The sequence below is a fragment of the Oreochromis niloticus genome, linkage group LG7 (assembly GCF_001858045.2).
Source record: "Oreochromis niloticus isolate F11D_XX linkage group LG7, O_niloticus_UMD_NMBU, whole genome shotgun sequence".
NCBI classification, from domain to species: Eukaryota; Metazoa; Chordata; class Actinopteri; order Cichliformes; family Cichlidae; genus Oreochromis; species Oreochromis niloticus.
In genome coordinates, this window is record NC_031972.2 from 31,613,829 (window position 1) to 31,637,181 (window position 23,353).

General features: G+C 39.9%; 1 long non-coding RNA gene across 1 annotated transcript; it reads left to right on the forward strand.

The window, feature by feature from the left end:
* The first annotated feature begins 2,515 nt into the window (after positions 1-2,515).
* Positions 2,516-14,148, forward strand: LOC112847323 (uncharacterized). The gene is made up of 3 exons (XR_003220806.1): positions 2,516-2,760; positions 13,124-13,250; positions 13,326-14,148. It is a non-coding gene; the product is annotated as an uncharacterized LOC112847323 (long non-coding RNA).
* The last annotated feature ends 9,205 nt before the right edge of the window (positions 14,149-23,353 follow it).

Consider the following 23,353-nt stretch of genomic DNA (forward strand, 5'->3'; position numbering starts at 1 on the left):
ATTAATTTCATGAGTCCCAGTCACTTCCATGGGTGTATAAAATCAAGCACCTAGGCATGCAGACTGCTGCTACAAACATTAATGAAAGAATAGGTCGCTTGCAGGAGCTCAGTCAATTCCAGCGTGGTCCTGTGATAAAATGCCACCTGTGCAACAAGTCCAGTCATGAAATGTCCTTAATGCTAAATAGTCCACAGTCAGCTGTTAGTGGTTTTATAATAAAGTGGAAGCATTTGGGAAGACAGCAACTCAGGCACGAAGTGGATCCTGCGCAGAGGTCTTCATCTTTCTGCAGAGCCAGTTGCTCCAGACCTCCAAACTTCATGTGGCCTTCAGATTAGCTCAGGAACAGTGTGTAGAGAGCTTCATGGAATGGGTTTTCATGCCTGAGCAGCTGCATCCAAGCCTTAAATTACCAAGCACAATGCAACACATCAGATGCAGTGGAGTAAAGCACGTTGCCACTGGATTCTAGAGCAGTGGAGTGGTATATACAGTAAGGACATGGGGAGTAAAAAGAGGCCAGTGGAGAAGAACTGCTCAGTGCGTCACATGAAGACCCCCAGCAGCCACAGCATGTAGTATAGCAAAGGGAGGGTTCATGATCAACGGATCCAGCATGAAGTGTATGCTTTGCCAAAAAGTGTCTGTCTCCTGAATCTGAACTGGGAGCTGGTTCCACAGAAGACGGACCTGAATGCTGAAGGCTCTGCTTTTAGAAACTCTGGGAACCACAAGTAAGCATGTGAGGAAAGTGCTGTGTTAGGATAATGACATACTGTGAGGTCTTTAAAAAGGTACGACATAGAATGATGTAGAATACAACACACTAACATATGTTATATAAATAGATTTTGATCATATTCTACACCACAGCATAGGTGTATAGTATAATGCATTTAGAGTTTTCAGAACTGAAAGTAATATGAACAGTTGTTACAAAGGTGGAAACTATACACCAAACCATGCTGTAAAGTTGGGCATTTTAATCTGGGAGTTTGAGGATTGGCAGAAGTTTTGTGTTAGCTTCAGTTTTTCAGTTCCACAAGTTGCTTGGTGCCATCTTAAAGGCATTTGGTAAGCGTGCTCATACCAAATGCAGACTGTTCTGTTTACTGTTCTTTTCTATTTAGTTTACTCATTAATAAAGCCTATTCCTGGAATTACTGCTGAAAGCCTCCTCGTTTCACTTAGAGTTCCTAAAACCTTTGCATAGTCCTGTAAATGCATTATGCCATAATACTGTGCTGTAGAATATAAGGTACTTTGCAGCCAGCCTGGGTCATTTGTCTGCAGAGCATCTAAAAAAAAGCCAGAGACAAGAAAATAATTTAAGCAGGGGGGTGTAAAGAGACCATTACGCAATAATCCATAATTCAAAAAAGAACAGATGTAATTTTTAAAGTCCTGTGTACTTTCTGACAAAGCCACTTTAATGTCTCAGAAAACTTGCATCACTCATGGCGAAATGAGAAACAAGTCGCTGTGCAATCACAGTCTGGAGTCCCCCCACCTCCATTAAATGTGCCCATGTTAAAAGGCATACGAAATCCACTTCACAAAGACGACTGCATTTAGCTTGTTTTATACAGTTGAGTTGGTTTTGTTGAAGCATTTTAAAATCTTCCTTAATTATGAAATTCAGTCAGTGTTAAAAATAACTTTTGTCATTATGCCAAGATTTTTATCAAAACTTGGTAAAAACAAAAGGAATCTATTTCTGTCCACACAGTCCAAAAAATGGGCCATTAAGTGATCAGTGGCTGTAGAGACCAAAATCATTGTTCCCATTTCTGTAAACCAAATTAATTAGTGGGGTGATCATTGCACTGATTGGTCCAGAGAGACATTGGCTTGTCTGCTTCCCACTCTTTAGCAGTTCTGCTTCCCTCTTCCCATTCCAGCATACCCAGTCTTCATTTCATCTTTCTTTATGCTCTCCTTTTCCATCTGTCACTGAACTTTAGCCTGTTTTTATATTAGAAAGATGCAGTTACATATTTAGATGCATTCACACAATAAAATCCATCCATTTTCTCCCGCTTATCCTTGCCAGGGTCGAGGAGGAGGGGCTGGAGCCTATCCCAGCAACCACAGGCAAGGGGAGGTGGGGTACACCCTGGACAGGTCGCCAGTCTGTCGCAGGGATACACAATAAAATCAAATGAATTAATTAAGGATATCGCGAAACAATGAAGCATTCCCTAAAACGGTTTATCTGTTGAAACTGACACGGCTGTTTACAGGCATTAGTGCACAGCAAATCTTTGTTAACGCGTTGTCGCTAACAATGAGCCGTGAGCGTTGCTGATAAGAATGTAACACCTGCAGCACCGATGTTAATTATATTCAAGGCTCATTAAAGTGCACAGCCTGTCTCACGATGCTTACACTTGACTTTTTACTTTAAAAAAAAAAAACTTTGTTAATGTGTCAATAAATAAATAAGCTCAGGTCTTGTTGTGGTGTCTGGTTTCCATTTAATATATCTTTGAGTTTTTTCCTTTAATTAAATACAGGTGTGGGTATTGAGGTGATGATTGAAATGCAGGCATCAGAGGTGGGTGAAAGTAATGAAAAGCAAGCATTATTGCAAGCGCTCGAGAAAAAGCAGTCCAGGAAAGAAAACGGGACTTTAGTGAAACTGACAAAGACGAGAGATTTTGCACATCGGGCTGATTGGACACAGGTGAAAAAAGTGAACAGGTGAAACTAACGAGGATGGTGGAGATCATTACAAAGGAGGGAAAAGAAAAACAGGTGGGATATATTGGATGAAGTAACTATTCAAAGATGTCCTTACAAAGCAGCTCTGGCTAAGATTTAACACTGAATGCTCCTATTAGGAGTCTCCGCAGCAGATCGTGTGCCTCCGTCTCACTCTGTCTCTGAGCAAACGCCTCTATCACACCAACTCTCTGCACCGCCTCCATCACTACATCCGTGACTCTTCTCCGTGGTGTTCCTCTTTCCTCCTGCCTGGCTGCTCCATTTTCATCATCCTTTGTCCAGCATATCCACTATTCCTCCTCTGCACACGTCCAAACTATCACAGCCTTGCAACTTTATCAAGATTTAACATCGAATTAGCGAAGCTAGTAGAGTAAATATGCTTAATTTTATTGAGTGGAAGAAGTGAACCACAATGTCTCAGATATTCTTTGTTTACAGTTTGCAGTGGAAAGCGAACGGACCAAACCTGGGAGGTACAAATTCATTGCTTTCCATTTATTATTAAACCAACAGCTTTCTGTAATATTATTTAGCACTACAGAGAAAGGATCCAGACTCCAGTGACCCTGAATTGACTGAGATGAATTGACATGACAGCATACATTTCACAGACAGAAAAACAGGTGGGCGAAAATCATGTGTACGTGCGCTTGCCCGTGTGTGTATGTGTGTAACCTCCCCTTTTAGATCTGCTGCGATCATGATATCAAAGTAGAAAATATGTTCAACAGGAAGTCAAAGCAATGTTTTGTAAAAGAAGAATCATTGCAAATGGGTGTGGCCTTTACCAGTCTCTTCAGCGATATCCATTAAACCCAGACTCCAGTTAATGTTTATTGATGAATTTCTTACAATATTGTGCTATCAATACCAAACTACTCTTGACTGATTATAGGAAAGCTGTGATTTTTACTTTGAGGTATTGAGCTTATTTTGAGCTAGCGCGGGTAAAGAGGTGAGGCTGAGACGGTGAATATGATGGACAAAGGATGCTGAAGATGGAGACGTTCATGGATGTATGTGAAGGAAGTTTTGGGGATGCTAAAGATGAAGAAGGTGAGATGGATGCAGATGATCCTCTGTGGCAGTTGCTAAAGGGAGCAGCCAAAAGAAGAAGAATGCTATGAAGATTCTCAAAAATAGCAAAAATAGACCCAAAAATTAATATATAATCAAACATTATAAGATATAAAGACTAATGGCGTTGATCTTAAAGGGTTGAACATTTAAGACTTAGAACTATTTGACTTGATGTGATTGTTTTTGAGGTTGTAGCCTTTTTTCCAGATTTTTCTCTGTCATAAAAACAGCTTTGTGGTAGGCAAGAGTTGGAGTCAAAAAACAACTTAAATGCAGTTTCTTAAACAGAGTAAAAAAGGCTAATATAAGGAGCAGGAGCAAGTAACCTAAAACCCAGGAAACACAGCACAGGGAGGACACAACAAAGGACAAGGGGAGACTCGGACACTAAATGCTGGGACCATAAATAAATAAAAAGGTGAGGGTAACTAACAAAATGGGCCAGAGGAGGGGTTAAACTAAACACAAGAGACAGACATCAACAATCACCATAATAAAAGACACATAACTGAGAACAAGAAACACCGTGACAAAACTGGAGGAACAGAACGGGAACACAAGATGGAGATAACGACATACTTCAGAACAAAGATCCACAGCGACCCAACCCAAACATAACCTAAGAAACAGAAGTAGAAGGCAAATACAAACAGACACTGCTGGATAATAAATGACATCAACGAAAATAGAAACATTATGACTGGGACCATGACATTCTCTCTCTTTCATTAATCAGCTCATGAGCTCTCATAATTATCTTGTGGCTGACGGTTATTTCACATTTGCAGATTTAGACACTGGAAAACTTTTCGCAGTTGCTGGAGTCAAGCTCCACAGTAAGGGTGAGAGCTGCAGGCCTCCAACCCTGCATATGTTTAAGAGATGGAGGAAACCTTTCAGAAAACGGCTAAGTGCTCCTTTATGAGGAAAGACAGTCTCCCACGTGTTCCTCAAGGGAGCATTTTAGCTTAATCATGAAATACCAGCAAGGTGGAAAAGTCATGTTTTAACCTTTTTCCAAAATCAGGACCACTTGTAACCACAAACCCACGTCCAGCATTTCGCAGCCTTGTCCACTGAATAGCGGTGGGTGACCTCATGAGCAGAAGGCTGTTGTCCTTGTCCAGCAACACCTCATGAACCAGTTTCCACATCCTGCTGCTGTTGGCTGATTGCGCTGTCCAGCGAGTCCTCTCTGAGCCCACAGAGTCTGCTCCATTTCCGTCAGCAGTCTCAGGCAGATTACATGACAAATGGCGAGGAGCTGCTGTGGCCCTCATTACAAAGCGTTAGTGTCAGAGAGCAGGAGAGCCTCGGAAATGACTTGAGATTGTTATGATATAAAAGCAAGAGCAAGATTTGATATTAGCTTTATTCAACCTAAGGGTGGGTGGAAGTGAAAAAGACAGCTTGTAATTACTCACGACTGCTCGCTTTGGGTAAAAACAAAAATGTACTGAAACAGTCGACATGTGACGGCCGCAAAAGAAACGAGAGCAACAGCTAATTTCTTCTAAATACGACTTCCCCTTTTTCTCTCTTTTTTTTTTTGGTGCAACATTTCATATGGACTTTGGTGTTGCATGAGCGGGCATAATGTGATTTCTTCCCAGAGTTTACCTCATCGGACGGCTACCACCGAACTGGAAACATGACCATTTCATAGGCAATTCATCATCATGTCAAATAGCGCACATGCAGTTTTCTTTACAGAAAGACACATTCGCCTGTTGCCGGGCGTCTGGACACGTGTTCGCGGTCCTCGTCAGCTTTGACAGTCTAATGAAAATAAAACAGCGTGGCCCTCAGGACCCTCAGCAAGTCCTCAACAAAATTTTCCACCAACAGAGCAGCAGAAAAATAAATGTTATCTTTCCACTGTAGCCATACACTTGGCCACGGTCGTGCTACTTTAAAATTTCACTCAGTAGCACCATGGTGAATTTATTCCATTATGTTGCCGTGTGTGTGCGCCTTTCAGTTGTGTTTGTGTGTGAATCTGTGCGCACGTGCATGCTTTTAGAGGTCTGAGTTTATCAGCCCTGCTGGCTGAGTTTCTCTCAGGCCGGAGATAAAGCTCTGCAGCCTCGGGGCTCAAAGCCTCTGTCTTGCTACAGGACACAAAGTGGTTGTGATTCAGTGAGAAAACGAGGCACGCAGGGTAAGCTTAATGGCAACAGAGATAGCTAAACGGCAGGACATTGTGCATGTATGAGTGTTTTCTTCATGTGTTTACACATGTAGAGCTCCGTGTGCGTTTTTGTGTGTGGATTTCAGTCACAAATTACTGTTGCTTAAAGGTGAAGCGGCAGAGATTAGAGAGGAGAGAAAAAGAGGGTCCTCTGGTATTTTGGGGGGATTTGCACCCGCTGCTTTCGCTAAGCAATTCTCTCATTCTTCATTCAGAGTTGCTCTTCAGGCCGATGAATGTCATTTGATTCTTAAAGCCAGCTCCACACTCATATCATCAAGGATAATTTCACCTTTCAGAAGTCCTTGTGAGGCTGTTGTTACTTGGACTATACAGCTTTTTTATTTCTTATTTGTAAACTGTGTCGTTCAGGACACTTTTTGTCAAAGCTATTTTTGGGTCCAGTTGCAGAGATGGGCAGAGCAGACACAAACTTTACTTAAGTAGAAGAAAAAGTAAAAATCGAAATATCTTCTTGATTTTGAGGCGATGTAAGTGGTAACCATAGACCACAGTGAGAAGCTCAGTCATTCACGAAGGAAGGAGAGTAGAGCTGATGCTCCTCCTCATTGAAACGAGCCAGTTAAGGTGGTCCAGGTGTCTGATTAGGATGCCTTCTTGATGCCTCTTAGCTGAGTTTGTTTCAGGCATGTTCTAACCAGGAGAAGCTCCCAGGGCAGACCCAGGAGTTGATGGAGACAGAGATATCTGTCAAATGGCTTGGAAAAGCCCATCTCTCCTCCAGGACCAGCTGGAGGAGGTAATCAGGGAGAATATGTCCACTGAGACTGTGATCCACGCAACCCAGACCCACATATGTGGAAGGAAATGGATGGATGGAGTGTCCACTTTGCAGTGTTGGGAAGGTTACTTTTAAAATGCATTCCACAACAGATTACAGAATACATGCCCCAAAATGTATTCTGTAACGTACTCCGTTACGTTAATCAGAGTAACGTATTCTGAATACTTTGGATTACTTAATATATTATCATGCTTTTTAAAACTACATGAATGTACTATTGCTGTGTGATACCATACCAATACCAACTAGATTTTTAAATCTTAATATAAAATGAGTAACAGTAGGGTGGACATTAGGTAAGGCTGCACTTTTTGCAGTGATCTCATATAGAAAACTATTCTGCGTGTATATAAAACAGGTCCGCGGCTCCAAACGTAGCAAAGGGACCTCTCTCTGGCTAATACGTCGGGTTCCCTGTCGGGCTCGTAGCCTAAAACTAGCTTTACTTTGTCTGGGTCAACTTTGCTAGCGAGAGACAGAGAGAGGCGTTGAAAGGCTGCTCCAACGGAACTTATTGTTTTGGAGGAAAACACGAACACAGTGTACAGTTGAGTCTTAACAGCTTACTTACAACTGGGCTCATCAGGCACTCTTTTTGGCTGCAGTGGTTATTATTATATTTACATGCTTCCATCCCCCGTTTCTGGTCAGTGACAACTCGTACTTTTCGATTCTCCTTTTTCTCCTTCTCTCGCACTCACAGACACATAACAGGTGTGGCATCCATTCTCCCTGCAGCACGGGCTACACTGCCCACCAGGCTACATTCTTTAGGGCTATGCCTGTAACACTCTGCCTATTGCCTTCATATTAAATAATTTTTTGAATAATAATTTAAAAAATATTTCTTCACGTCATTATGCGGCCGCAAGTAGGGATGACATGGGCCGCGAGATTGAGACACAGAGCCTCTTAATGTGTGTTTTGTTTGGGTTTCCACCAGCGTGGAATTACCAAAAATAGAGAGGGCATAGCCTAACATATGAAATAGGAAAAGACCGCCGTGTAATCAATTTATTTCAACAAAGTAACTATATTCTGAAAACCACCTTTTTAAACGGTAACTGTAACGGAATACAGTTACTCATATTTTGTATTTTAAATACGTAACGCCGGTACATGTATTGCGTTACTCCCCAACACTGCCACTTGGATGTTTTGGAATGCTGACAATCACAATGTATGTTGTGGAACCACAAATTATTATATTTTTGAGGACAACGCCAAATGCTAATAGCTTAGCCTAAGTTGCATTCACAGACTGTACAAATGCATTACATAGATACAGGTAGCTAGTAAATGTTAACATTAATAAAATACTGACACTTCACTAGCCAGAACTACGGACACTTGTTTCCACCACTGGAAAAAAAATAGCCATCCATAAGACAAAATTTCAAGTTACTATATGAAAATCTTGATTAAATAACTCGAAACTTCAAGTTATTTTTATTTCATTTGAGCTAGCAAGTCAAAATTTTGAGATGATAACCAGAAATGTCAACTTATGGATGGCAAAAAAATGCTTCCCTTGAAAAGTTCTTGTTTGGTGTGTACAATAAACAGCAGAGGTAATCAGACTTAATGCTTTAAAAAGGGTGTGACAAGAAAGGAGTCGACACAAGAGGTTTGCCTTTTGTTATAAATAATATTTTATTAACGTAAACACCAAAGGGGGTCGATGCCAGGTGGAGTGGAAGAGAGAGTGAGCCTGGAAATCCCAGGTGAGCTGCATCAGCTGACAACCTTCCCATATCATCCAATTACAGGCTGCGATTTCTTTGTGGGAGGGCGCCACAGGTACCGGCAGCATAAACAGGAAGAGTGATCCAGTGACTCAATTTAGCATCAACAAATTGCTCAAATAGGCAGCAAAGTGTAGTAAACATGTTTATTTCTGCTGTGAACTTGGCTCTTTCATAATGGGAGTCTATGTGGCTAGACTCGATTTTTTGGCATTTATGCATCAGCTTTAATTTTCAGCCTCAGAGGTTGCTGCTTGATGATAACAGATCTGGGAACAGCAAGCTACCTCTAATGTATGAATGCTTTAAACAATAAATATTCATTTATTTGTATTTATTGACTTAAAAACAAAACTTAGGCACCATAAAACCATCCAAATATGTTTCACAGCATGCACGTGTTAAATACATCATGCAAGAGAGAAGAGCAAGGGAAAACGGTATAACATCCAAAAACATCGCATATAAACCTTCTTTATTATCCATATAACTGGTAAATATATCAATGGTAAGAATGGCAATGAGGGTTTAACTTGGAAAGTTTGGTCTGGTAGCTTCGGTTTAAACAACCCTAATTGTGCTTTGAATTGGCGTAAAGTTTTGTTGGAGGTTGGTTCCCTCTTTCTTGGCTAGAGAGCCTTTTGTTTGGAGAACCTTTAAGGATACTGCTTTGGTCGGTGCTCATACTTTAATTCCAGTTATGCTTTGGTGGCTGGAATTTTGGCAAAGCAGTGCAGTGCCTGAATTATGCATTTGCAAGGAGACCACTGCTTCTGTCCTGTATGGACCTTTTGTATTTTATGCTTTTCCTAGTCTTTTCTGATTTAGTTTCACTGGCTTTTTACTCTTCAGCCATGAAATGCCAATGTAGGATTGTCATCGCCCTGCCGGGCTGGCGGCTGGCTTGAACACCCAAGTTTGTCAAATTGATAAATGGAGAATGAGGCAACATAGGATTTTGAAATGGATACCACAGATGCATCTATTAAAAATCTCAAATGAGTTCAAGTCTCAGTGATCTCAACCTTAAGGTCAGCGGTCAACTTTTCTAAAAATATCTTGTGATTTTCAAACTTATACCATCTACTATCTATCTACTAAGACGCTGAGGGGTAGCACTGATGGACACCAGTGTTTTTACTCTAGCTTTCCATAAACACTTAGATTTGGTACTAAAAAAAAAAGTGGTTTTGGTTAAAGTACGTTCTTTTGAGAATACAGTTTGGCAAAAAAGTAATTGGAAATGAGATCCCAGTCTCACCGATGCCATAACTCAGTGTTTTAGGCACCAAAGGACACCTCGTGAATAAATGAGCCACGCCACCGACCAGCTTTGACAAAATGCCACTAATTGATGCCCCGGGATGAAAACAGGCTGGAGTGAGTCATACAAGAGTCAAAAAAGCTTCTTTTTTTTTTCTTTTTTTAAGGAAAAGGCTGAGAAATTATTGAAAAAAAATATTGATTACCTAGAGACAGGCAATTCTGAATGAATACCTTCCTTTTGAGGCATATCCTCCTTCAAATTCATACAGCTTCCTCCAGCTCTCAGCACCTCTGAGCAGCTCCAACGGGGCAGCTTGAAGTTCAATGCCTTGCTTAAGGGCAGTTCAACTATTCACTTTAGCCACCCAGATTTTCCAGCCAGGCACAGAGATGTGTGTGCATGTGCGTGTGTGTGTGTTACATCACGTAAGTGTCCAGCTCCAGATCTCTTACAGGTAGGAATTCAGTGCCCTAGGGTCAGGTTATAATAAGGTGACACTCTCCTCCTCTCTGCCTCCTTCCCTTCAGTAATTCCTTCTGATGTCACCCTGCACTTCTCCCCAGTTCCTTATGCGAGAACCAGGGGGCATGGTGCATCCACAGGAATGTCAATGATGGAGCCGTGTGTCGCCTTATGCTGCAGGGGAGCAGCGTCCTCGAATCATGATGAGGAGTAGAGTGCAGGAGAGTGCTTTCTAATGACAATACGACTCGGCCGCGGCACAAAGACAGACGCTGCTCCCTGGCTCTCCACTGCAAGAAATAAAGAATAAACTCAATGTGCTTTTAAACTTTGAAGCCAGATATTTGCCAACGGCTCTAACCTGAAAATCTCTGAATACTGCATGAGAAACAGCTTGCTATGACTTCATAGTTTTTTTCCTGTTAAAAAAATACCTTTTGGGGAGGGGGGTGGACAAAAATAAAGTGGGATGCAATAAACCAACACGTGCAAAACGGCTAACTACTGCAGGCTTCTTTGTTTTTATGGTTTGAGCACTTTAAATGGTCATTTTGTTTTAAACAGCCTTTTCTGTCTTTACCTATCTTTCTCTTACCCTAATTAGAACTACTAACTGCTCTACAGTACAATCAGAGTTTAATATAGATATCAGGGAGATGGGGAGGACAGTAGAAGTGGACTAATTGATCACTGAACAGAACAACATCTGCAAACTTTACTGAAAGCAAGTAAAAGAAAAACAATTTGTGATTTCAGACACCTACGTATGTCCAGAAATTGTTTACTATATATGGATAATGGTCAAGTGACAAAATTAACCTGAAAAGTGTAGTTAGTTTAGAAATTCCTTAAATTTGCAAAAATTAGTCAGTGGCGACACTTGATCTGTGATTCACTCCCCTCATCCCCAACCAGTCACAGCTGATAACTAACCCTCCCTGAGCCTAGTTCTGCCTGAGATTTCTACCAACCAAAAGGGATTTTTTTCCCTTCCCACAGTCTCCAGTTAATTGCTCATATTGTCTGATGCTCTATATTTTTACATGGGAATCGACAGACACTGAGTCATTGTTAGATTCTGCCTCAAGTGGTCATTAAAGAAACTGCCATTTTGGGGGTTAAATTTTTCCATCCCTGGGGTGCTGGTTTAGCTCAGCGCGTTGAGTGAGCACCCACGTGCCTTATCCCTGAGAGCAGCCAGCCTGGGTTTGAGTCCGACCTGTGACCCTTTGCTGCATGTCTTCCCCCTTCTCCCTCTCTGCCCCTGCTTTCCTGTTGTTTCTTCACTGAATTTGTCAAATCAAGCTGAAAAAGGCCCCCAAATTTTTTTCCATCCCTGGAAGTTGCTTGCTTAGTGCATGATGTTCATTTTGAAAAATTATGGCCCCAAGGATAGCGTAATGTGTGCTTTAGCATGGGCCTAGTGTGTGTGACTTATTGATCTCTACTGTATTAGTGATACATTTTCTTCTGTTTCTTAGTCGAATTAACTCCTTGGCAACAGCATAATGATACAAATGAGGGCTTCACTAACCAATGGGTGATGTCTCAATCCATCTTTTATTTACAGTCTGTTAAGCATTCAAGATATGTTTGAAACATTTCTTTTGTCTCCCAGTGCTACTTACAGATCAACAGTCAGTCAGAACTAAAATATCAAAGTGCACCAAGGCACTCTTTATATAACATTTAAAATTCATTTATTCTCATGCCATAGTCATGTTTAACCAAAAAAAACAAAAACAAAAACAAAAAAACCTCCCCAATGAAGGTTTGAATGATGAAACATTTTTGGTGGGTTTAAACATTCTTGTGGCATGGGAAAAAGAATTTGCCTTGGAGTTCTTTGATGTTTTTGCTTATATGTATCCCTTACAGAGAGCAGCTCAAACAAAAACAGTTTGAATCCAGGAAACAATCCTTTTCATAAACAGATCAAGTACACCTACTGCACCATCACTTATGTGGACTCTGATACTCTTATTGTCCTTTTTAGGATACCCTGCAAGACCTACTTTCCCATTCCAGCTTAACATGTCCCAGCTGTGACTGAAGCATTATTCTTTGAAGTAACTCTTTTTAAAAAGTGAAAGTACTGTAGTAGTAGTGGGAAACGTTGTAGTTTTTTGGGGTTTTTTGCTGAAATGTCAATCATATCATAAATGTGAAGACATGTTCCACATGTAGGTTAAGCATAAAAAAAATCCAGCTGTTTTGTCTCTTTGTTTTAACTTTAGCATCTTGACAGCTGACTTGCTTCTCAGTTGTATTATCTTAATGTCCGAGGTTCTGTGCTTGCTTTGGTTTGTCTGTTTTCGATTAACATAAATGCAAATCTGCCCATAAATGTTCATGAAAATCTGCTGATAGTGATAATAAAGAGGTGGCCTGGCCCAGCTTAGAAGTGATGGAGCCCATCTAGATCTGAATACAGGAACTTTTGGAAGAATTCTGTGATGTAGGGCATAATTGGACATTTTGAGCTAAAGCTTGTCAAAGACCTGAATGAAATACTAAAGACTGGAAGACACTGTCTTGACGTCCTTAAGAAAATACCACATTCTAGTACATATGAAAAAGGTTATGTTCATATGACTGTGGAAATATTAAATACACCTCAAGATTCAGTAGCATGAAGAACCACCTCAAGCAGGAGTAACTTCTATCAGACTCTCACAACATTGTGGAGGAATTGTGGCCGACTCTTCGTTACCACGTTGCTTCAGTACATTGAGGTTTGTAAGAATTCCTTTAAGATCCACAACCCAGAATATTTCATTTGGGTTGAGGTCTGGACTTTTACTGGATCATTGCAACACCTTGACTCTTTTCTTTTTCAGACATCAGGTATCATTGTCCTCCAGAATCCTTTGGTATACAGAGCAGTTCACAGACAACTCTGTGATCGCAAGGTGCCCAGACCATGTGTCAAAACAAGCGCAAATCATCACTCCTCCATCACTGACAGTCAGTATGAGGTGTTTGTACAATATTGTCTCATCTGTCCAAAGAATATTGTTCCTGAAACCCTGTTTGTTTTAGGTACTGGCCGTACTGCCACTCTACACAGAGAGTAGAGAGAGGAGTCCTTCTCCTAGCAACCCTTACAAGCCATACATGTTCAGTGTGTTTCCAATTTTACTGTCATGAACGTTAACATTTAACATGCTAACCGAGACCTGTAGAGTCTGAGATGTAGCCTTTTTGCAGTTTCTCTGACCTTGGGGTGAATTTGCTGGGACATCCACTCCTGGGAGGATTGTGGCATTTTGTTAACATACCCCTGAATGCTCCAGACCAGCAAACTGCTGAAACATCTGCTTTTTTAGAGGTGCTCACACTTGCTGAAGATCAATTAATCAAGAGCAGTTGATTAGCAGCACCTGGCTGATGCTTAATTCCTAATTTATTTTTCACATAACTGTACTTGTGGATGCTGGGACTCGATTCATTCATGATGTGGAGGTCATTTTCAGTCTCAGTGGAGGCACATAGTCTTGCACAGCTCTTGTTAAGCAACAACTCCTACATCATGTTCAAATTAACCTACATATAAACACTGCTAGTGAAGCAATCTGCAGTGGGCCTTTTTTTCTCTCTCTCTTTTTTTTGTTTTTACTTTGGCCAGCTGTCGCTGTACTTTTTAAAAACTTTATCTCTGTAGAATAAACCCAGTGTATAAGTTCCCCAACCTATAAAACCTCCAGGTAATTTTTTCTCTTGTTTGCATGATCTGTTTGAGCTCTTGGTATCGTGCATGCTTGCGCTGCATGCTTTTACACTTGGTTGGACCGTAAAAAGGATCACACTTTTCACCACCTTGCTTCATATGGTGCAGTTACGTGCTTTACAAAATCAAAGGTCATCGATATTTGCCACTTACACTTATGCTTTTGTATGTTTCCTCTACTCAACACCTTTGATGTTTCCAGCTCATGGCTGCAATTTCACCATGGCTGAATCATTTTCTTTGTCGGACTCTTTCCACCGCTCTCTCTCTCTCACTCTCTCTCTCTCTCTCTTTCTCTTGTAGGAGCAACAGCAGGCATTTGGCGGGGTTATCTCAGTCCAACAGATGACTTTCATTAGCAATCCAGAACTCTGCCAAAATTCCCACACACCATGATCATCACCAGATTTTCAAACAAACACAGATCTCTGTCCCTGTTAGATACAACATGTTGTACTTTCGTGGACGGGAAAGTGACCTCTCAAAACCTAACATTTAGAAATCCTTTCCTCGATCTATCTAAGTTTGATGTCATTAGCCATTAACCAAGTACTCGTTCAGTTCCCAACAGTTCAATAAAACACTGTAGAAGCCAACTGACAGCTGAATAGATGTTGGCTTCTTGTGTCTGTTAGAAAAACAAAGCATTACAGTACTTTAAACAAAAGAGAGTCTCAGTGACGCAGCAGATGCTTGGGCTAGGAAGCATGGTCATTACATCATCAGTTACGAAACAAACAGCATTCGGTATACAACAGTGTGAAATGAGAAACAACAGAATCGCACAGAATTAAACCGCATGTCTCGGGTCTCTTCCTATGATGTGCCTCCTCTTTGTGCATATAGTAGCCCATAGGAGAATAATCAAGAGGTATAATGTAGTTTTTAGTGTATGTGGATGCGAATTGCTCTTTTTAAAAAAAACAACAAAAAAAACTAATATAATTCCCTCAGAAGTATGTTTTGCACCTCCACCATTTATCTTTTCCAAGATTGCCCTGATGGGACAATCCAAATCTCTATATCCCAAATAAGAATATGGAGCTTTCAAACAATATTTTTTCTATAGCTGTGGTCACTACATCAGAGAAGGTGATTATACGGTTGTAAACTATTGCCTTTTTGAGACCGAGAGACATGACGGATTACATTATGCTCCATGATCAATCGTGCTTGCTGGCTTTTATAACTTGCTCTGTCAGGTAGCAGGAAACAGACAACCAAAGGTAATGAAACAGTATGCATGACACTGGCTGTCTACTTAGTCTCACCATCCAGTTACACTGGCAATATTAATTAATTTTATCTCAGTTTTGCACTTATAGTTTGTATAATTTCTTAAGACTTTCTGTACCTTTTCTTACATTTTGCCTACACACACACACACACACACACACACACACACACACACACACACACATATATTTATATTTATATAGACATATATATTATAGACAACAGACAAATAATAGATATAGAAAATACTTTCTTTTTTTGTATGCAGAAGTGCAAACCGGAGTGAAATTCCTTGTTTGTGCGCACAAAGGTCATTCTGATTCTGATTATTTATGGTTGTACCCGTCTGAACAGCTTTTCATGTCAGTTTGTTTGAACCGTCCAATCCAAGGAAACTTTTTGTTTTTAGTGAGAGGGTAATGATCCTACAGAGAATTTCTGTCACACTCACATGAACGAACTGTACAATAAATAAATACACTTTTAGGGCATGAAATCTTATTTTTTATTCTTATTAATTTAGGTTTTTTAAAAGTTTTAAAAGTTTTTTTTATGAGATCAAATTATTCAGAGAATGCCTGCAGAATGTGAAAATATCTTGTAATGTGTGGTATGATGTGTGTGTCACTTTCCTTTTTAGCATTTGTTATTTTTCTGAGAATTGTATACACGTAAATTTACTGACTTTCAAATATATATTTTTAGATATATGAATTATTATTATATAATATAAATATTTTTTAATACTTGCACTGATAGGATTACATTCAGTTATATGTGTATATAATATTAATTATTATTATTATTACTACTATTACTGTAGTGTTACTGGACAGGAGAAAATGCTGTAAAGTTTATTTGCACACACAAATATGCTTTGGAGGCTAAAACGGTCCAGAGGATCAAGTATGTGAAAGCGAGGGCAGGCAGCAGAGTCTGTTTTCCTAAAGGTTTACTCTGAGAGCTGGCACACAAGCGGGGATCTGAGCGGAGGAGGAGAGCACAAGGTAAGTCAAGTCTCCAGGGAAGCACAAAAAGCATTAAACACCACATATAGATATCACTGGGGAACAGGAGGCCTGATTGACTGTACCACGTAACCGATCGAAATGATCTGGCAAAGAGCAAGAAGATGTTTGCAGCACATGAGTAATTAGAATTTGAAAACAGGTATTTTAGCCCCACCTTTAGATGTTTGGAGTTGATGCCCATCTATAGTTTTAGACAGATTATCATTTTTGTTGTACTTACTGTGCAAAACCTGAGACTGAAGCTGAGCTCAAATTAAATAGGTACACAAATACACTGATGGAGATAAGTTTAGGGGATGGGGGGATAGACATAGCCCTTTATATGAAGAGATACACGGATGACAAAAGCGATTAATTATGGCAGCAGTGGTTGGATGCCCTGTTGGCACACTGTCAGACAGAGATTTATTCATTTAAGCATATATCACAGGCCTTCATCCATCATATGGTTAAATGATGATGTTGTGTTTTTTTCTTTTTTTCCTTTTTCCCTGCATATGTGTGCTCTTGGTTTGACTTTGTTGTGAAGTGTTTTGATCATAAATCAATTCAAAAAGTGTCAATACCATACCCAGCAATCATGTTTAGCATGTGTGGACCAAAAAGGAAATGGATCTTTAATCCCTAGATTGTTGACGGTATGCCATCGTCCACGAGTGTAACGACTCGCTGATTAGAATCGATGCGCTCGGCTTAACGTTGGAGAAAAAGCTGCATCGATTCAATCCGCTCGGATGAAGCTAAAGCTGGGAGGGAATCAGAAGTAAAATATTGATGCAGGTTTCTCTATTTTCACTGCTACTTTACTCATTTAATCATTAACTACGTGCATGCGTACCACCCTGACGAGGTGGTCAGATGCTGTGCGCAGCATCGCCACTTGATAACAGATATATATCAGATAGTCTGTTTAGATTTCGGGGGGCTGTGCTGAACACTTTTTGCTTACAGATTTGCATTTGTTAAGATTCATGTTCAGTGCACAGAACTGTTCAGTCCAGCTTGAGCTGCATGTTGAATAAACGTTAGAAAGAGAGAGTGAGAGAGACGGGCATCCCGGCCACAGTATCTGTTTAGTGCTGTAAGCATCATCCTATACACCAGCACCTTATTTCTCCTCCACCCCAACCCCCCTGCTTCCACAGAGTAATGTATAATTAGACACACATACGCAGCCACACAAACACACACACAGATATCTGTAATTACAGGAAGACAGCTGATGTACAGAACATATTCGAATATGGCACGTCGGCCTTTTTTAGTTACCTCTGAAGGAAAAAAGTTCAAAAGGTTATGAGAGGAAAAGTAATGCAAATGTGTCGGGGTGGTTTTCTACCACTGTGCTATATTTCAGAAGACCTCTTTGCCCTCACCGCATACTGTTCAGAATACATTTCTTTATGCAGAGACACCGACTCCCTGGGAATGAGAACATGCTCGGACATCCAAATACTGCTGTTCTGTCAGAGCCGCTGGTGTCTCACTGACACACACAAGGTCTCCTTCTTAGTTAGTGACACACACACACAAGTTATGGCAATGGCAACACCAGACTTTCACTCTCAGCTCATCGTGTTTAAAAGCCCATTGGCTTTACATTTAAATGCACTGTAAGCATAATTTCAATGGGAGGTTATCTTTTTAACCAAAGCCCTGTCACTTTTTAACATAACCAAATTAGTGCAAAGCAAAAGTTAAAAGAAAGAAAGAAAAGGAAATCAAAATGAATCAAATCAGCTGTAGATGCAGAGGACAAAGCTTTTAAACTGAAGACAAACCTCGGGATTTACTCCACCGCCACCTCTCCGGCCTCCTGTTAAAGCCTGTAATGCTTTATCTCCGTGAGGTCTAAGTCATCATTATAACCCCATTATAACCCTATGCTATCACAATATGTAATTTCTTTTTAATTGACTTCCTAGATCTTGGCAATCAGGACACAAAAAGCAATCATTCTAACTGCCATGCATCAACACTATTTATATTTTATCTAAAGACGGGGTTGAGGTGTGGAGCTAGAATTGAGGTTGTTACCGATGATGACTTAGATGAATAAGGTTAAACGGTGCCGTTGTCTTTCTGTGTCCAAAAAGCTCTGGCTGGTGAATTAAAGCACTAACGCGAAAGGACACCTTGTTCATATCTGACAACAGCTGTATTTGACACCCCGGTGACATGGACAGTATGTAACATGGACGTAGCTTCCAGGTCTGAAAAGTGAAGCCAAGTACTGTAAATGTGGATTCTGTTTATTAGCTCCAAAAAACACTTCGTTTTGTTTACAGTTTTTTAAGAAAACAGCTTGGATTTGTTGCTCTGTGACCTCTTTTCAGGTTTCAGCTCATATTTAATAATCCATAATCATTTATTTGCAAATGATAGTCATTCTAAGACAGGGGGATTATTTGGGTTATGCTATATATAATTCTAGACTTGTCAAACACAAGCTGTTAGCCAGTGAGCGTGCGGTTTCACAATCAGATCCGTCCCTCACTTGGCACATCTGGGGATACATTCAAATAGTCACTTTTGCTTAAGAAGGTTCCTAACTGAGAGAACTGACCTGGAAGTTTCTGCTTGGCCACAACATTAAGAACTGCTCAAATTTTCCAATTGCTGATATTCCTTTGCTACCCGCTTTTGCACTGGATACACTGGACAATCCATTATGGAGGGAGAGGAGACGATGCTGTCCAACAATTCGCAGTTCGAGAAAACGATCAAGAAAATTGACAAAGCGGTTCAGATCACATAAACGTTAATTCTAAGTTCATTTTCCATTTCATCTCAAAACCTACTGATATATTTCGAATTTTAAGCCCATTAAACTCACGTCAGCTGCTGTAGTGAAATCTGCTTCTTGTCCAGGTGTTGCCTTCCATGAATAACATAGGTTTAGACAAGAAAATGCTCTCGAAATCAAGATTATGACTTATATTGATTGAACAAAGTTTTGATTGGACTTTGATTAGAAATCTTAAACATGGCTATCGACCCATGATGTTACACTGGCAGGGTGTTTGACCGATACCGATAATTTACTTGCAAAGATGCAGCCGGATCATTTCATTAACAGCCAGCCTTGTGCCAAGACCAGAGGGACTGAGTGATGTAGCCTACTAACTAAAAACAAAATAGAGTCAGCACACGTCTAAAGCATGTGTTTCTCTCTGAAAACTGCGTGGCAATGAAATGAGAGGCAGCTGAAGGAGAATCAGTGTGTTTTTGATTTAGAAATTGCTGGGGACTGGGTAAGGTCCTGAGGACTGAGTCTCAGGTGGTGAGCTGGATTTATTCATGAGAGAGCTGCATTATTACAAACTACAAACCTGAAGTCTGTGTGTAACAGACGACCTGTACAACGTCTAGAAGAACACGAAACATCATTTACCATCAGACCACGAGTCTGTCTGTGTGTTCATGGGAACCCTGTTACTGCAGTCACATATTGTATATTATTGCATTAATCTAACACAGTGATACAGTCACATTAATGGTTATATTTTTAACAGACTTTTCTCTTCTGTTCTTATTAAATTCAATACCGGAGAGAAGTGAAACCAGAAGTCGTCGCTCTGTTTCATCAGCCTGTTACTGAGGAGCAGAATTATGTAGAGCTTTTCTCTAAACATTCAGGGTGAGGAGTGACCCTACATGTTCCCTTTTCTTAAAAATTCCAGCCAATTGTTTGTATGACCTGCTTGAAACAACATGGTACGAACACGGTGGGCTGAAGTGTGGTCGGATTCACTGCACATCGGAGGTTCCCTTCTTCCTAAGTCCAATTTTATTTCACACCTTTCCTTATTGTCATTTTTCCTTTGTCAAGGAAAAGTGGTTAGGAAAAGGAGCTAGGAGGTGATTTTTTTTTCGACTATTCGAATGGATTTAGATTTTAAAACCCCCAAATGGTGACGGTAAAAACGGTTGTGGCTTCATAACAGGACTTTACAAACCTGTGGGTGACAGCTTTATCCTGCTGCTTTTATCAAACAAACAAGTCTCTTAAGAAATGCTTAAAATTGATATATGATAGATAAACTAACATTTTAATCTCCATTTAAGCATTTAAAGGTTTTTATTTTTATTTTTGTCTCTTAACATGTACGAACCTTTTCTGCAAATGCAAGAATCCATCGATCTGCCTGCAAAAGGATTCTATAGGATAATAATGTAGAATCAGCAGTCACAGCATTTACTGTGAATTAATTTTCTTCTTTATGAAGCTTGAGAAAGAAAAAAGCAGGAATTCATATCCTTAAGAACCATCGTATTTTTTCCCCAAATAGCCTCTCGAGATGCAACAAGTACCTTGCTCAACAAAGAAGCCTCTTGAAACCTTATTTGTGCTGCTTTGTGGCATCTGCTGCTTCACACATTGGGAGCGGGCTTGCTCCTGGAATACCTGATAGATAATAGACTGTACCCAACCATAATTACACTGACATTTCATGCAAATAGCATGAACCTCTGTAATTGCTTGTTGCAGTTAATTTTAATAATTAGGGTGAGGTTTTTATGAGCATGCTGTCGTTTTACATTATTGTGTTAAATTTATCGTCCCTGAGAATACCTGCTAATGCCATTCAAGTGGCCGTTGCCAGTGTGTCCATCATTTTTCATCTTTTGCTGATGCAAAATAAGGTCAAAGGTCTGAGATGTCAGCATGTAGAATTAAAGATGTGCTTTAATTTTTATTTTGTATAGCACTTTGGTCAACCTGTGTTGTTTTTAAATGTGGTTATAAATAAATTGATCGATTGACTGATGTGTTGTATTCTCTGAGGAGCATTTAAAAGACAAGGGGAAAAAATCATGATTTTGCCTTCATCTCTCATGGTTCTGGTTATTTTTAAGCATCTCTGTCTTTGTCTGCTTCTCTGTGTCTTTCTTTATCAACCAGTTTCTCTCCACCTCACACCTTCCTGTCCTCCCGTTTCTCCCCTCCACCTCCAACAACTGCAGTTTCCAGGTGTTGTTCAATAATACTTCAATAAAGACTAATAAAGCAAAACAAGGACGACAATGTTCCCGTGTCCGTGAGGTCAGTGCTCGAGTCAGAGCAAAAATCAATCTGCAGTAGCTTTTATTTGAGATACTCCAATACTGTTGTACGAAAGATGGCAGATTCATGAGGAGCATAGGTGCAGGCGATTATGTGCTAAAATGGTAAAACGCTGAAAATTTACAGTTAGAACCAATCACATCAAATCAGGAGGCTGAATTATCATCAGTGTGACCTTACCAGCAAAAAAAATACAAAAAATAACCACAAGTAAGATGATTAAGCTGAGGAACACAATCAATGGATTTCTTTGCGTAGTGCAGAAAAGTGTGGACACATTGTTGAAATTGCACAAATTTTTCAAGTTACAGATGCTTCAGTAGATGTGAATGTTTTCAAAATTATCTTCTTTACTCGTTTTTTATAGAATATTGTGCACAAAAAAAAATGACTGAGCAGGCTCAGTTCAGGCAATGTGTCGCCCAAGATCTAAAATAAGTTTTAATCTTCTGTCAGCTGCCCCCTTTAGGGGTCATCATGGTGAATCATCTGCCTCCTTCTCACCCAGTCCCTGTCATCTTCCTCTCTCCCTGTGCATGTCCTCCTTCATTACATCCATGAATCTACTCTGTGGTCTTTTCCTCCTGCCTGGCAGCTCCGTATCCTTTGTTCAATGAACCCATCCATCCATATGTAATTTTCTCCAGTGTGCACAGATAGGGGACACATATATTGGACTTTGAAACTTTAATGTTGCCAGTTTGGATGTCACCATGTTGTCTTTTTGGAGCCAGAAGCGACAATTTGGATGGAAGTGTGGCATGCTAAGTTATCAGATTGCCAACTTGGTTAGCAAGCTGCATCCACCTGTACAGGTACGGCACATAGACACGTTTCGGCTATTGAGAGTAAAATAGAAGACTTATAAAATACTGAAATTTCACTCATGAGGTTCTTCTAACCTTTCTAAATCCTTTTCAACGAAGACATTTTTTGCCCATTTTCCAATCTGATTTAGCTGACAGTTTGACTTTTAATCAGAGGTGGTCAGGATGAATAAATAAATACTGGACCCCAAATAAAAAAAAACAGTAAACAAATTTTATTAGAAAACAAAAGTCATGCCCTCCTTTTTATGTTTGTTAGTGCTATTAAGTTACCATTGATGAAACCGAAAGCCACTGGGGCAACTTAACTACATTAATTTGCTAAAATGGTAACTCATGAACTTATCACAAGGGAAGAACAAAGGGGGCAAAGTAAAATCTGAAATCCAAATCTTTAATCTAATGAACTGGAGGTCATATGCAGGTGATCAGTCACAGAGCAAACAGTGCAGACAAAAGGCAGGAAAAACATAGAGATCTAACAACAGACAGCAAGTGTGAAAAAAGGGGACTCAAATACACCTGGAATTCCGTAATAGAAGAAAACATGTGGAAACAAGTCATAAAGGAAAAAGGGAGTGTAGTGGGAAGACTGACTGGATAATTATTGACAGGTGGTGCACAGAACGAGCGGGAAACCAAAGAAAAGGAACAGGAAAAATAAATGAAGTGCAAGAAAGCCAGAGATTTCCAAGTGGAAGTAACCTAATGAAAACCTAACACCATGAAAGGTACTTTATTCAAGTATAAATATAGTGTACATCAGTATTTCATATGCTGATATTTTTTTTTAGATTTTTCCACACATGAGAAGCATTGTCAAATACTTTCTAAGTATTAATCCCACTACTGTTAATGTCCTGTGCAAATCAAGTTTTTATGAAATATCTATGACAGAAATGTTAAAATTCATCAACAGCAATAATTTTAAATAGATGAATGGAAAATGTAAAAGTATTTGAAGAACAGGCTGAAAGAGTTGTATTTATTCTTGGATTGGAGAAAGATTAATAAAATAATAATGCTCAAAAAACATGGAAACTTTTTGTAGAAAAATGTTATTTGTCTTCCTCTTATTTGTATAATTCTTGAAAATCCATATTGCTAATTACAACTTGTTGCTTACTGAGCTGAAGTGCGTTTCCAGGTGACATCATCCAACGTGGTTAATTAAGCCA